The following is a 13,365-nucleotide window of genomic DNA, read 5'->3' as shown; positions in this document are numbered from 1 at the left end:
GGGCATCACTTTGTAACTTGTATGAAAGGCTTGTATTGGGCTTGCTTGCTTGCTTATTTTATTTATTTTTATATATATATATATATATATATATATATATATATATATATATATGCTTTCGTAGATTTTCACGGGTACAGGAATGCAGGTTTTGGTGTCCTCGGGTGTCTTCCCGTGTAAAAGTTGGGGTGTCTAGGCGACGTTTCGACGAGGTCTCACTCGTCATCTTCAGGCTGGTGCTTTCGGCTTCTTGTTACTGGAAAAGAGCAGGATCTCAGTGTTTGAGTTCCTATAAATACTGTAGAGGGGGTGTGGTGTATAGCCTCCAATGTTCTGGGCAGAGAGGAAGTTCCCAGGCTAGTGTGCCTTTTCTTCTTTTGTTCCTTAATTACTTGAGAGATATCTTGAGTGATTTCTTGAGTGATATCCTGAGTACCACTTAGGTGGGTCATTAGGTGTGGATTAGTTGCTAAAGTCTTTGTGTCTTGACCTCTTGAACTTTGTGAAGAGTTTTCCTGAGAAGATGGCTGTACTGTACTTAGTTGTGCTCTGGCTTGGCTTCGTGTATAGGGGCGAGCTGTGGTTTTGTGGCTTGTGTCAGCCAGATCTGTGTAGGGATTGCAGGGGGGTGCAGCATCCGGAGGTGCCACCATGGATTGGCTACTGGATGGTGTCTGTAATTCATCTGTGGAGAGGGTCTGGGTTTGGGTCTGGTGTGGTTGATTGGTGTTGGCGTTCTGTGTGCCTCTGGATCTGGTGTCAGTTTTTGTGGGGAGGGCTAATTTCCAGATGTCTGGCAAGCGGGATGTGTCGTCACGCTTGTTCATGTTGTGAGGGTGTTTCTCTATCTCGATGGCTTCCATGATTATTCTCTTGTGGTGATGTTCCGTGTTAAAGAGCAATTTGGAATCTGCAAAATTAATTTCGTGTCCTGTTTCTTTCATGTGTTGGAAAAGAGAGGAAGTTTTTTCTTCTTTTTTGACGGCATTCTTGTGTTCTGCGATACGTGCATTTATTCGTCTGTTTGTTTGTCCAATGTACGTGGCTGGGCAGACTTTGCAGGGTATTTCATAGATCCCTTGGTTTTCCAACTGGATTTTATCCTTGGGGTTTCTGAGGATATTGGCTATTTTTTGGTTGGTGCAAAAGGCTGTTTTGATATTGTGTTTATGGAGGATTTTGCTAATTTTATCTGTAGTGCCCTTGATATAAGGAAGGAGGGCCATGCCATTGTTTTCTTCTGTGTCTTGGTTTTTGGGGGGTGTTTCCTTTTGGATTAGCTTCGTAATCCTGTTTTGCTGGTATCCATTGGCAATTAACACGTTTGAGAGATTCTGTAACTCAGTTGTCAAGTGGTCTTTGTCAGCCAGGCGTTTGGTTCTGGAGATGAGAGTCTTGGCTACGGAGTTTATTTGTGCAGGGTGGTGGTGTGATTGTGCATGTAAGTAGCGGTTGGTGTGTGTTTTTTTCCGGTAGATAGTGTGTCCTAGGGAGCCATCAGGTTTTTTGTAGATTAGGACGTCAAGGAAGGGAAGTTGGTTGTTGGCTTCTATTTCCATAGTGAATTGTATTTTGGGGTGTAAGTTGTTGAGATGTGTGAGGAAGCTATCCAGTTTTTCCTTCCCGTGTGGCCAAATTACAAAGGTGTCGTCAACATATCTGAGCCAAAGTTTGGGTTTGTGTTCTGACTTGTCTAAAGCATTGGTTTCAAAGTGTTCCATGTACAGGTTTGCGATGACCGGTGAGAGGGGTGATCCCATAGGTGCTCCTTCTATCTGTTTGTATCTTTGTCCATTGTGGATGAAGTACGTGTTGGTTAGGCAGTGGTTGGTCAGGTCCAAGATGTATTCGGGGGGATTGTATTTGTTTTGAATAGCTGTCAAGGCTTCATTAATGGGCACTTGTGTGAAGAGAGATACAACATCGAAGCTCACAAGTAGGTCATTAGGATGTAGGTTTTGCTTCTTTATTGTTTCTATGAACTGGAAGGAGTTTGGTACGTGTGAAGAGATGGATTCTGCATAGGGCTGAAGTTGCTTGGCGAGAAATTTAGCGAGATTTTGTAGAGGTGAGCCTATGGAGCTGACTATTGGTCTGAGTGGTGTTCCTTCTTTGTGTATCTTGGGGAGGCCGTAGAGTTTGGGGCATCTGGATGATTTTTCTCTGGGGATGATTCTTAGCTGGATTTCTTCACTGATAGGAGAGGCTTTTATTTTGGATTTGGTGGTTTTTTCCAGGTAGGTGGTGGGATCTGTTTTTATAGGTTTGTAGGCAGGATCTTGGAGTAGATTTGATAGTTTTGCTTGGTAGTCCGATGTGTTCATCACCACTGTGGCATTACCTTTGTCTGCTGGGAGAATGATTATGTTGTTGTCTTTCCTCAGGTTGGTGAGTGCTTTCTGTTCTTCTTTGTGTAAATTGCTTCTGGGTGGTTTGCTGGAGCAGAGGATGTTGGTGACTTCAAGTCTGATTTTATTGGCTTCATCTGGGTTGATTTTGGTTAGGCTAGCTTCGACTCCGCATATGATGTTTTCCGTGGGGATGCGTCTCGGGGCGACTGCAAAGTTGAAACCTTTGGAGAGTACTTTGGTTTCAGTTGTGGTGAGGATCCTGTCTGATATGTTATGTACTGTTTGTTTCATGGGTTGCTGTGGAGGGTGGCTGGGCTTCTGGCGTTTCTCTAGTTTGTGGAGTTTGTTGGTGTGTGTGTCTGTCTTATGTGAGGTCTCCGTTTCAGCTCTCCAGACGGCTAGTTGTTTGCATTTGTCCCAGAGTGCAACCAAACGCCTGGCTGACAAAGACCACTTGACAACTGAGTTACAGAATCTCTCAAACGTGTTAATTGCCAATGGATACCAGCAAAACAGGATTACGAAGCTAATCCAAAAGGAAACACCCCCCAAAAACCAAGACACAGAAGAAAACAATGGCATGGCCCTCCTTCCTTATATCAAGGGCACTACAGATAAAATTAGCAAAATCCTCCATAAACACAATATCAAAACAGCCTTTTGCACCAACCAAAAAATAGCCAATATCCTCAGAAACCCCAAGGATAAAATCCAGTTGGAAAACCAAGGGATCTATGAAATACCCTGCAAAGTCTGCCCAGCCACGTACATTGGACAAACAAACAGACGAATAAATGCACGTATCGCAGAACACAAGAATGCCGTCAAAAAAGAAGAAAAAACTTCCTCTCTTTTCCAACACATGAAAGAAACAGGACACGAAATTAATTTTGCAGATTCCAAATTGCTCTTTAACACGGAACATCACCACAAGAGAATAATCATGGAAGCCATCGAGATAGAGAAACACCCTCACAACATGAACAAGCGTGACGACACATCCCGCTTGCCAGACATCTGGAAATTAGCCCTCCCCACAAAAACTGACACCAGATCCAGAGGCACACAGAACGCCAACACCAATCAACCACACCAGACCCAAACCCAGACCCTCTCCACAGATGAATTACAGACACCATCCAGTAGCCAATCCATGGTGGCACCTCCGGATGCTGCACCCCCCTGCAATCCCTACACAGATCTGGCTGACACAAGCCACAAAACCACAGCTCGCCCCTATACACGAAGCCAAGCCAGAGCACAACTAAGTACAGTACAGCCATCTTCTCAGGAAAACTCTTCACAAAGTTCAAGAGGTCAAGACACAAAGACTTTAGCAACTAATCCACACCTAATGACCCACCTAAGTGGTACTCAGGATATCACTCAAGAAATCACTCAAGATATCTCTCAAGTAATTAAGGAACAAAAGAAGAAAAGGCACACTAGCCTGGGAACTTCCTCTCTGCCCAGAACATTGGAGGCTATACACCACACCCCCTCTACAGTATTTATAGGAACTCAAACACTGAGATCCTGCTCTGTTCCAGTAACAAGAAGCCGAAAGCACCAGCCTGAAGATGACGAGTGAGACCTCGTCGAAACGTCGCCTAGACACCCCAACTTTTACACGGGAAGACACCCGAGGACACCAAAACCTGCATATATATATATATATATATATATATATATATATATATATATATAATATTTTTTTCTCACCTGCCCCTTTACCGTAACATCTGAGGGCAGGTTACAGCAATAAATACACAATTCTAATTCAAAAAAAAGTTCAAAGTATAAAACAAGAAAAGTAAAATAAAAAATAAAAACCGTTCATTCCCGTTACATCTGAATCAACCCATTGATTAACTGGCGAGGTGGGGTCCTCACACAAATTAAAACACTGGTGCCTCTCTTAGAAATTATGACCAGACTAAAACCAGATAACACACAAACTCTGTTCCTCTCCGGACAATCCACTCCTAACGTTCCATCTAACTTTACTTCCAGAACTCTTCTTGAACTTCCAGCTCAATAAAGGTACAGTGGTACCTTGGGTTAAGTACTTAATTCGTTCCGGAGGTCCGTTCTTAACCTGAAACTGTTCTTAACCTGAAGCACCACTTTAGCTAATGGGGCCTCCTGCTGCCGCCACGCCGCCGGAGCACAATTTCTGTTCTCACCCTGAAGCAAAGTTCTTAACCTGAAGCACTATGTCTGGGTTAGCGGAGTCTGTAACCTGAAGCGTATGCAACCTGAGGTACCTGGAAGCTTGCTTACCTGATCCCGTATTTGCTCTGCTTTGCTTCTCCCTGTTGAATGGTTTCTTTAAATGTAAAGGTTCATCATTGTTCCACCTGATGTGTATGTCTTTAAGGGGCCGGAGCAAGGGCCAGAGCAAAATAACGAGACCCAGCTTTACAGCTGTGAAACATAGCAGGTGCTGCCGAGTTGTACTGATTAAGCTGTGTCAGCATTTGGGTGTAGTATATAAGGAGCAGCACCTAGCTCTCCCATTACCCTGGGGGATGGGTTGGTGGTTGGGTCTGGTTTGTTGTTGATGTATTTAGTGTAAATGGAGTTTTTGTTTCCGTAATTAAAACCTTGTTTAAGTTATTTTTGAGTCCCTTTTTAATGCATGGTCTCCCCAGCAAGCTCTCTGCAAATAGCCAACACTCCCCTCGCATTTTAAGGCCACATATTGCCTGCACACTGCATATTCACAATAATAAATTATAATAAATTACAAAATCATTTTAATTATAAAGTGATTGTATATAAATTATGCAGTGACTCAGAGCCCTATTAAATAATGATAGTGATTAATATGCATTGTGCAGGGCATCTCTGACCTTCAAAAGTAAAGATGAAATGTTTGTACACAACACTTTATTGCAAATTGCACGCTATAGGATCTGAGTTTTTCCTTCCCTGCCACAACGTGAGCTACCTTGGAACTCCCTCCTGTTACATATCAGGCTGGTGGCTTCTCTGTTGCCTTTTTGGCATCTGTTCAGGACTTTGCTCTTTCAAGAAGCCTTCATATAACCACAGACTTGTAGACCTGGAAGGGACCCTAAGGATCATCTAGTCTAACTCCCTGCAATGCAAGAAACAAAGCTAAAGGACCCCTGACCGATGGCCACCCAACCTCTATTTAAAATTATCCAATGACTCTCTTTGAAGTGGAGATTTTTATCCCAATTGGCATTAGCACTAGACTTGAAATTGTTTTTATATAAGTAATTGTATTAACAATGGTTTTTAGATATACAGCAGCTTTATATGGGTAGCACTGAATGTAGCACTAATCAATTTGTTTCATTCGTTTCTCCTTGAGCAATGGAATATCCCCTCCCCCGCATGCCTAATCTTAAGGTCCCCCCAATTATCCAGAGCAAATTGGGGGACAGTACAGACACCAGAGGGGTGTAAGGCAGGAGGAGGAGGAGGAGTTTGGATTTGATATCCCGCTTTATCACTACCCTAAGGAGTCTCAAAGCGGCTAACAATCTCCTTTCCCTTCCTCCCCCACAACAAACACTCTGTGAGGTGAGTGGGGCTGAGAGACTTCAGAGAAGTGTGACTGGCCCAAGATCACCCGGCAGCTGCAGGTGGAGGAGCGGAGACGCAAACCCGGTTCACCAGATTACAAGTCTACCGCTCTTAATCACTACACCACAATGGCTCTCTGGAGGGGGAAATAACTGAAAATTGCCTATCTCCACTACTATTTCCTCAAAGCATACAAATTCAAATCTACATCATTAACTGAAGGTGGTCCGCTAAAAGCTTTCCATAGAATTGCATCTCTCTAGGGGAGGGAACCTTCCTCACGCCTCGCAGGCCAAGTCTGACAAGTAAGCAGACCCAACCACCTGATGTCACAGTGATGTCAGATGACCTTTTCCACACACAGGGGTTTTCAGAAGCCCCTTTCAAAGCACTATATATTATGCCATGCTTTAAAATGGACTGTTGATCAGCTGATCAGTACCCTTTTTGGCTGCTGTTACTAGGGATGTGGGTGGCGCAGTGGGTTAAACCAGAGAGCCTAGGGCTTGCAGATCAGAAGGGCGGGGGTTCGAATCCCCGCAATGGGGTAAGCTTCCGTTGCTCAGTCCCTGCTCCTGCCCACCTAGCAGTTCGAAGCACATCAAAGTGCAAGTAGATAAATAGGTACCGCTCTGGCGGGAAGGTAAACGGCGTTTCCGTGCACTGCTCTGGTTTGCCAAAAGCGGCTTTGTCATGCTGGACACATGACCCGGAAGCTGTACGCCGGCTCCCTCGGCCAATAAAGCAAGATGAGCGCCGCAACCCCAGAGTCGTCCACGACTGGACCTAATGGTCAGGGGTCCCTTTACCTTTACTAGTAGGGCAGGTGGGCGTGGTTTGGCCAAAATGCCTCATGGAGCCATATGGTGTGGCCTGCTAGGCCTAAACTGGGCCAGAGATTCCCCACCATTGAACCCATGCCATGTGATGACATTGCTTCATGCCAATTGTGTGGTGAAATATATCACCCGGCTGTACTGGCCTGCCCTCTCTCTCTCTCAGGACCTTTCAAGATAATGCAGTTTACTTCAACAGACCAACATCCAAATGATGATGCTCCAGCAGGCTCCTAATACTGAGTATTAAGGACCCACATCTGAGCACTCCTTCATTCCCTTTGTCTGAGGGGTAGTGAAGGATGCATTTCTGTTCTGTTTATGCCTTCCCGCCTCAGGAGCTTCTGCTGACCTTTGGAAGTGCACAATACCACATCTATACGGCAAGTTGCACAGGATAGGATTTCTGGGGATTTAAAAAGCTGATATTAGGGAGTACACAGGGAGCACAGTTTTAAATTGCTTGAGTCAAGAGACAAACGGATACCAGATCAGATCTGAGGAAAACCTGTCTCAGCGGACAGAAGTATACTTTAAAGAAAGGAAAAAAAGAATACTCAACGCCATACATCTTAAATTAAGAGAGGGGCTCAAGACTGAAAGAGTCAACAGACACCAGAGCAAGACTGGCACGAAACACGATTATGACAAAATCCACACCACAGCAATCCTCATTCTTTATTTAACAAAAATTATAGAACAGAAAACCTGTGCCACTGTCTTGACAATCTCTTGCTCTTCGCAATATCAGGACATAAAATTTTATGTATTTATTTATTGTTAATGGAAGGGAAATCTTGTTGCATATCTGGAGAGCATTTATTTTTTTAGGGAAAGGAAATTGAGACGCACTTCTGTTTATGAAATATGCTAACCAGGAATCTTAAATCCTACAATTTCAAGTGACAATTGGGAGTTCATTTCCTTCTTGGCATTGATGAAATGTTGTTATATTATTTACAAACCAAATTTTACACACACACACACACACACACAGAGAGAGAGAGAGAGAGAGAGAGAGAGAGAGATATGAAGCAACTAAAGTACTATCTTCAAGATTCTGGAAACCTATTCCCCATTTGTGCTCAACACCTGCTACAGCATTTCAGTCATGCACAGTTATTATTTTGGTTATACCGTATAGTCAAATAGTCAAGAGATCTAGTGCAGGAAAATAATATTTTATTTATTTGGTTTCATTTAGAAATCAATTCCCATAAATCATATCAAAGGGATAATAAAACCATCATCATCACCCAGTTTTTAAAAAAACAAAAACAGAGGAATTTGCCTTATTCTGGCCTTTCTCCATATTGTGCACCCTGAGTAGCAGCTGAACTCTTATATTCCCTGCGTGTGTGAGATCCCCATTATTTGGGGGCTAGATATGAGATAGCAGGTGTTCACCTTAGGGGCATCCACCATGCAGGGGTGGAGGAAGGGTGTGCGGTCCACCCCAGGTGTCACCACTGAGGTGAGGTGACAAAATGCCGGGCAGCACTCACTGTGGGGCCTGCAACGCGCCCAAGCCGCGCGTCTCTCCTGGGAGTGACACAGTGGCTTGGGGGCCTGCAGGCTCCATGCTGCCCCAAACAGTCCACCCACCACCTCCCCCTCAGCTGTAGGGTGGCTGAGTGGAAGGAGGCAGGCAGACACTGCGGAGGCCCAGTGGAGTGTCCTGCCACAGTTGGCCCCGCCCCTGGGCCCAATCGGCTCGCTCTGCCGCTGCCCCTATGTCTGTAGCATAGTCAGAGACAGGGCTGTTTGCATGCAATCAGGTTATGCCTGAAACCCATTCATTCTTTACACGGCAAATGCACACACTTTACCAGTGGCTGCACGTAGATTATAAAATACACTGTGAACTTCCACCCCAACCCCCAACCCCTATACTGTTTAAAACTGGCTGACGGGTTAAAAAAATTCCTATGTAAAAGTGGAAACCTGCTGCATGAACAGAATAGCACCGTGGGATACAACCCATTGCCTTTCTATGCATACTGGGCATGGAAAGAAGAAGAAGAGATGTTATAATCACCAGGTGATGCAGGGAGGCTGTATCAGTTTTCCAACTGATCTTCAGATAGAATTCAAGTCAGCTCCATGCTCAGAGAAGGGGCGAACAAATTTTTAATAAGAGAATTCTATAAACAGAGGTAATTTCATTTAACACCATCCACCCAACCCCCCGCCTCTGCAAATGCAACACTCAAGGCAAAGTAAAAGGGCACCGCTATACAAACATCTCACCAAATAGTCTGCAAAAGCCCATCAATATTTTAGCACAAGCTCTCGGTGTGTACAGATGCACAGCATTTCCAATATTTGAACACCCAACACAATTCAAGTAAAGCAAACAGGGTTGCGGAACATTCAAAGAGCTCCAAAAGATTAATCTGAAAAGAGTTCCAGACACTTCTGGAGCCATGATACAAAAACGCCTGCCCATGTGAGGGAAACACGAAGTTATCACAAATAAGCAAAATCATAATGGACTATAAACAATACCTCCCAGTCCATTCCAATCTGATGCTATGAAAATCCTCCAAAAAAGAAGCCCACTTGTTTGACAGATAACTTGCATCCAGAAGGTCCCATGTTGAACCTCTGGCATCTCTGTGTAGGGCTCAGAAGACAACTGGGAGAGCCACTGGCAGTGTAGACAACACTAAGGTAGATCAAGGAAAGGGAAGTGAGCGTCCTATGTTCTCTTTCTCTGTGGGTTCCCCTCCTAGCTTCACATCCAAACAATCACTTTGGGGATGGCCACGCCTTTTGAGAAGAGCCCATTCCAGATACTATGGCTTGAACAACAGTGCTTACATTTAAGAACACACCTCTTCATAAGAATGAAAAAGAATTTTAAAAATAACCTGAAATTTAAAAGCCACATTCAAGAGTTAATACATGAATTAAGAAAGGGAAGCTCCATTTTTTGTGTGCTACATAAACTGCATACGTAGAGGATCCTTCCCGCTCACTTTAGGATGCAATGAAAGCATTCTTAGTTTTCCCCATGACAATGACCTATGGTACAAAAGAAAAGGTTAGAAGGCTTAGGGAGAAAACCATTTCATGCAAGACATGGAGCGAACCCCTGCTATGCAGGAATCTCAGCAAAAGCATCCATGACAGATAGCCTTCCAACCTCTGCTTAAAAACCTCCAATGAAGAAGAGGAGGCCACAGCCTTCCAAGAGAGTCTGTTCCACTGTTGAACAGTTCTTATTGCCAGAAAGTTCTTCCTGATGCTGAGTTGCCATCTCCTTTCTCGTAACTTGAGGCCATTGGTTCAGGTCCTATCCTATGGAACAGAAGAAAACAAGCTTGTCCCATCTTCCATGTGACAGCTCTTGAGATATTTGAAGATCACCATCATATCTCCTCCCAGTCTCCTCTTTTCCAGGGTTCCGTCAAGTCAACAAGCTATAAATCCTGAAATCAAAAGATACACTACGTCCACAGCATCCCCCTGATCTACCAAGCTTGTAATGGATGGATGGATGGATGGATGGAAGGAAGGAAGGAAGGAAGGAAGGAAGGAAGGAAGGAAGGAAGGAGATGGTACTCATGTTTGCCAAATGCACACTTTACATCTTTTGGTGTGAAACCCAAACATGACATGGGAAGAGGTTTACTGAAGAAGCAGCCCGACTGTCAGTCATCCACTATTTTTTAAAAGCACAGAATCAAGAAGTACCTACATAATCTTCCTCCCACTAAAAAACAAAAGAAAGCCCTAGGCAGCAAAGAGACAGGCTTCTGTTGCTAGATTTGCTGCTATTTGTAGGCAGCGAGAGCCTGAACAGATTTAGGCTTTTCATGTGAGAAACCCGACCAGCTTCAGGGCAGCCGCACTGACCATAACTGCAGTTGTACCCTGCTCCACTTGAATTTTTTATTTTATTCTGTAATTGAACTGTCAGGCAAGCGCTTGACAGAAAAGTGTCTTAGCACCAGCAAGAGAGGTATTATATCCCAAAATGTATTAAGCATCATTACTTTTAGAATTGAATCTTCTACTGCTTGCCATATTTCTGACTCTAGCTTCTGAAATATACTTCAGCTCTTCTGAAAAAAAAAATGAAGGTTTGCCTGAAATTTCCCCCAGATGCTTTGCATTTTCTGAAAAGTTTCCTCACACAGAACTTTTCCCACTGAGGCAGATTTGTAAAACGCTGTGAGAGCAGCCTTTTAACGCAAACAATGCACTTGATTTGTTCTGAAATTATTTGGAAAGCTCCTGTTTTCAGTGACACATCCTTAAGCACACCTAATAAGTTGTCTGTTATGTACACCATTTCTGCCACCAATGTGGAAGAGAAAAGAGCCCAACACAAGCACAGAGCTGGACCGTGTAACAGCCAAGACACACATCACTACTGCCAACAAAGCTTAACAACCCATCAGTGAAAGCCCTGCAGCCCTGCAAAAATAAATGGAATAATTTGGCACAGAGCAGAGGTACTTAATGACTGCTGACTTTAATCATTACTTGGAGATATGGCATGTTCCGTCTGAGATGGAAACTCTATTCATGGTGCCATACTGAGGTCGCTGAATGACAGCTCCTATCATCGCTGACCATTGGTCATACTGGCTGAGTTGATGGGATTTCTTGTCTGACATCACCTCGAAGGTACCACATTAGGTACCCCACTCTTCCTATTGAAAACACACAGGTTGTGAGAGTTCAAGGCAGACTGCAAAACAGCGATGGCAACCAGTTGCCAGTGCTGTGAACACACTTTTTTTAAAAAGAAAAGAAAAGAAAAAAGAAATGAGGCCATGTGGCAATTAGGAGTCAGAAGAAATATTTCCACCAAACTCATTCAACCAATACCCAAAATGGAGCCCATAGAGACTCTGCTCTTTTACATAGGCAAGAACACTGCTGAAATGAAGAGTCAACATCTCCACATTTTATCCAGGGAAGCATCCCTAAGAAGTGTGACGCTCATTTAAGTCTGGCCACACTTAATCTCACTCTCACAGAGTCAACCTAGAGTCCACACATGCAAGCGCTGTGGACTTTGAGGTCTTCCTCTTTGACATTCAGTGACAGGATGACCTCCCCTCAAAACAGGGCAAACAATTTAGACCTTAACAAAACACACAGTTGTCATATGCAAGGTGACATTTTAACAATTACCTTTGAAAAGTGTTGTTGTTTTTTAAATCAAGACTCTTACTTTTTAACCACATTAATTATTACTTAGCTTTCTTGCCCATCCTTCATCATAAGGTACCTGGGCAGGTTGGCAGCAAAGTAAAAGTACAATAATTAAATCAGTTAAATCAATTTACAATCAAAAAGAATAGGGCTAAGAGTCAACGCATTTATTCCACACAGTTTTGCATACTAATTGAACATGTCTCTACCACCTCTCTTCTTCCTACTTTAAAACTCAACACAAACAAGTCTACAGAGCTCATCCAAGCTAAAACATATCAGTCTGCCAAGTGCTCTGCCTTCCCAGCTCTATTCAACTTAGCAGTTTTAATTAAAATGGAATCGTATTTCCACTGACACATTTTTGGATATTTGGGAACTGAGCACATTGTCACTCTATATTACCTGGCTCAAGGCCTAGCAAAACTGTCCACCTTTATTTCTTTGATCCATCTGCTCATCCCTCTCACCTCCAGACTTGTCTTAATTTCTCGTTGGCTAAGTTTGGCTTGTGAACTAACACATCAATTTATCCCTCTGATAAGCATGTGCCCTCAACAGTGCATTTCATGAGTCACAATCAACAAAGGATTCACTCATGTCCAAGATTTTTTTAAAAAGAAGAAAAGAAGAAAGATTAACAACATGCATTTTCAAGTGCTGTATTTCCTGTCTCCCTCATGCCTGCTGCATAATGAGAACTGCGACGAGCAATTTACTTCCTGTAATTTAAAGTTTGCACATTAAAACCTTTAAAGTTTGTATATTAACTCATTCTCGTGTGAAATAATGAACCATTTGAATGCCGATCAGAAAAGCATCCAAGGCACTTCTGAATGGAAATGACACTGAATTAACCAGCGCTGCTAATGAAATATCTAGCCATCTTCAGCAGGGGAACACTGTATTGAAGAAGACAGGGAAATATTTCCAAATTCAAAACCACCTGGTACCATCAGTTGGAGCAGGAGGGATCTCCCCTTTCTGCAACGACTTCAGCAGCTTCAGAAGGGGAAGCACGAGATTCTGGTTCTTCCTCCCCACCCCACCCCAACTTTCCTGCAGTGCACAAAGTCTCAATGGAGGCTGGGGAGGGCTTGGAGCAGCCATATGGGGGAGTCAGAACCGCAAGAGGCAGCGACTGAACAGGGTTCCAAACAAGAGGGTGCAGTCTTGTCACCTAGAAGCAGACACTGCTTTTGCGGATAGGAACAGGCCCACCCACCCCAAAGCAATACATACAGTGGACCCTCTGAATACAAATTAAATTTGTTCCGGGGGTCCGTCCGCAACCCTAAAAGTCCGTAGGCAGAAGCGCCGCTTCTGTGCATGTGGTGAAACCCGGAAGTATACACTCCCGGGTTTACCGCATTCGTAACCTGAAAGTTACGTATCCAGAGCGGTACGTAACTAGAGGGTCCACTATATTTGCAATCCTGTCATTCCCA

General features: G+C 43.7%; 1 protein-coding gene across 13 annotated transcripts in view; it reads right to left on the bottom strand.

Annotated features, from left to right (window-relative positions):
- MAGI1 (membrane associated guanylate kinase, WW and PDZ domain containing 1) overlaps positions 1-13,365 on the bottom strand; it is a 503,738-nt gene that overhangs the window by 260,088 nt on the left and 230,285 nt on the right. The gene's annotated exons all lie outside the window — the stretch shown is intronic.

The sequence above is a fragment of the Podarcis erhardii genome, assembly GCF_964252035.2.
Source record: "Podarcis erhardii genome assembly, chromosome: 2".
Lineage (NCBI taxonomy): Eukaryota > Metazoa > Chordata > Lepidosauria > Squamata > Lacertidae > Podarcis > Podarcis erhardii.
This window is presented reverse-complemented; position numbering and strand designations above follow the sequence as displayed.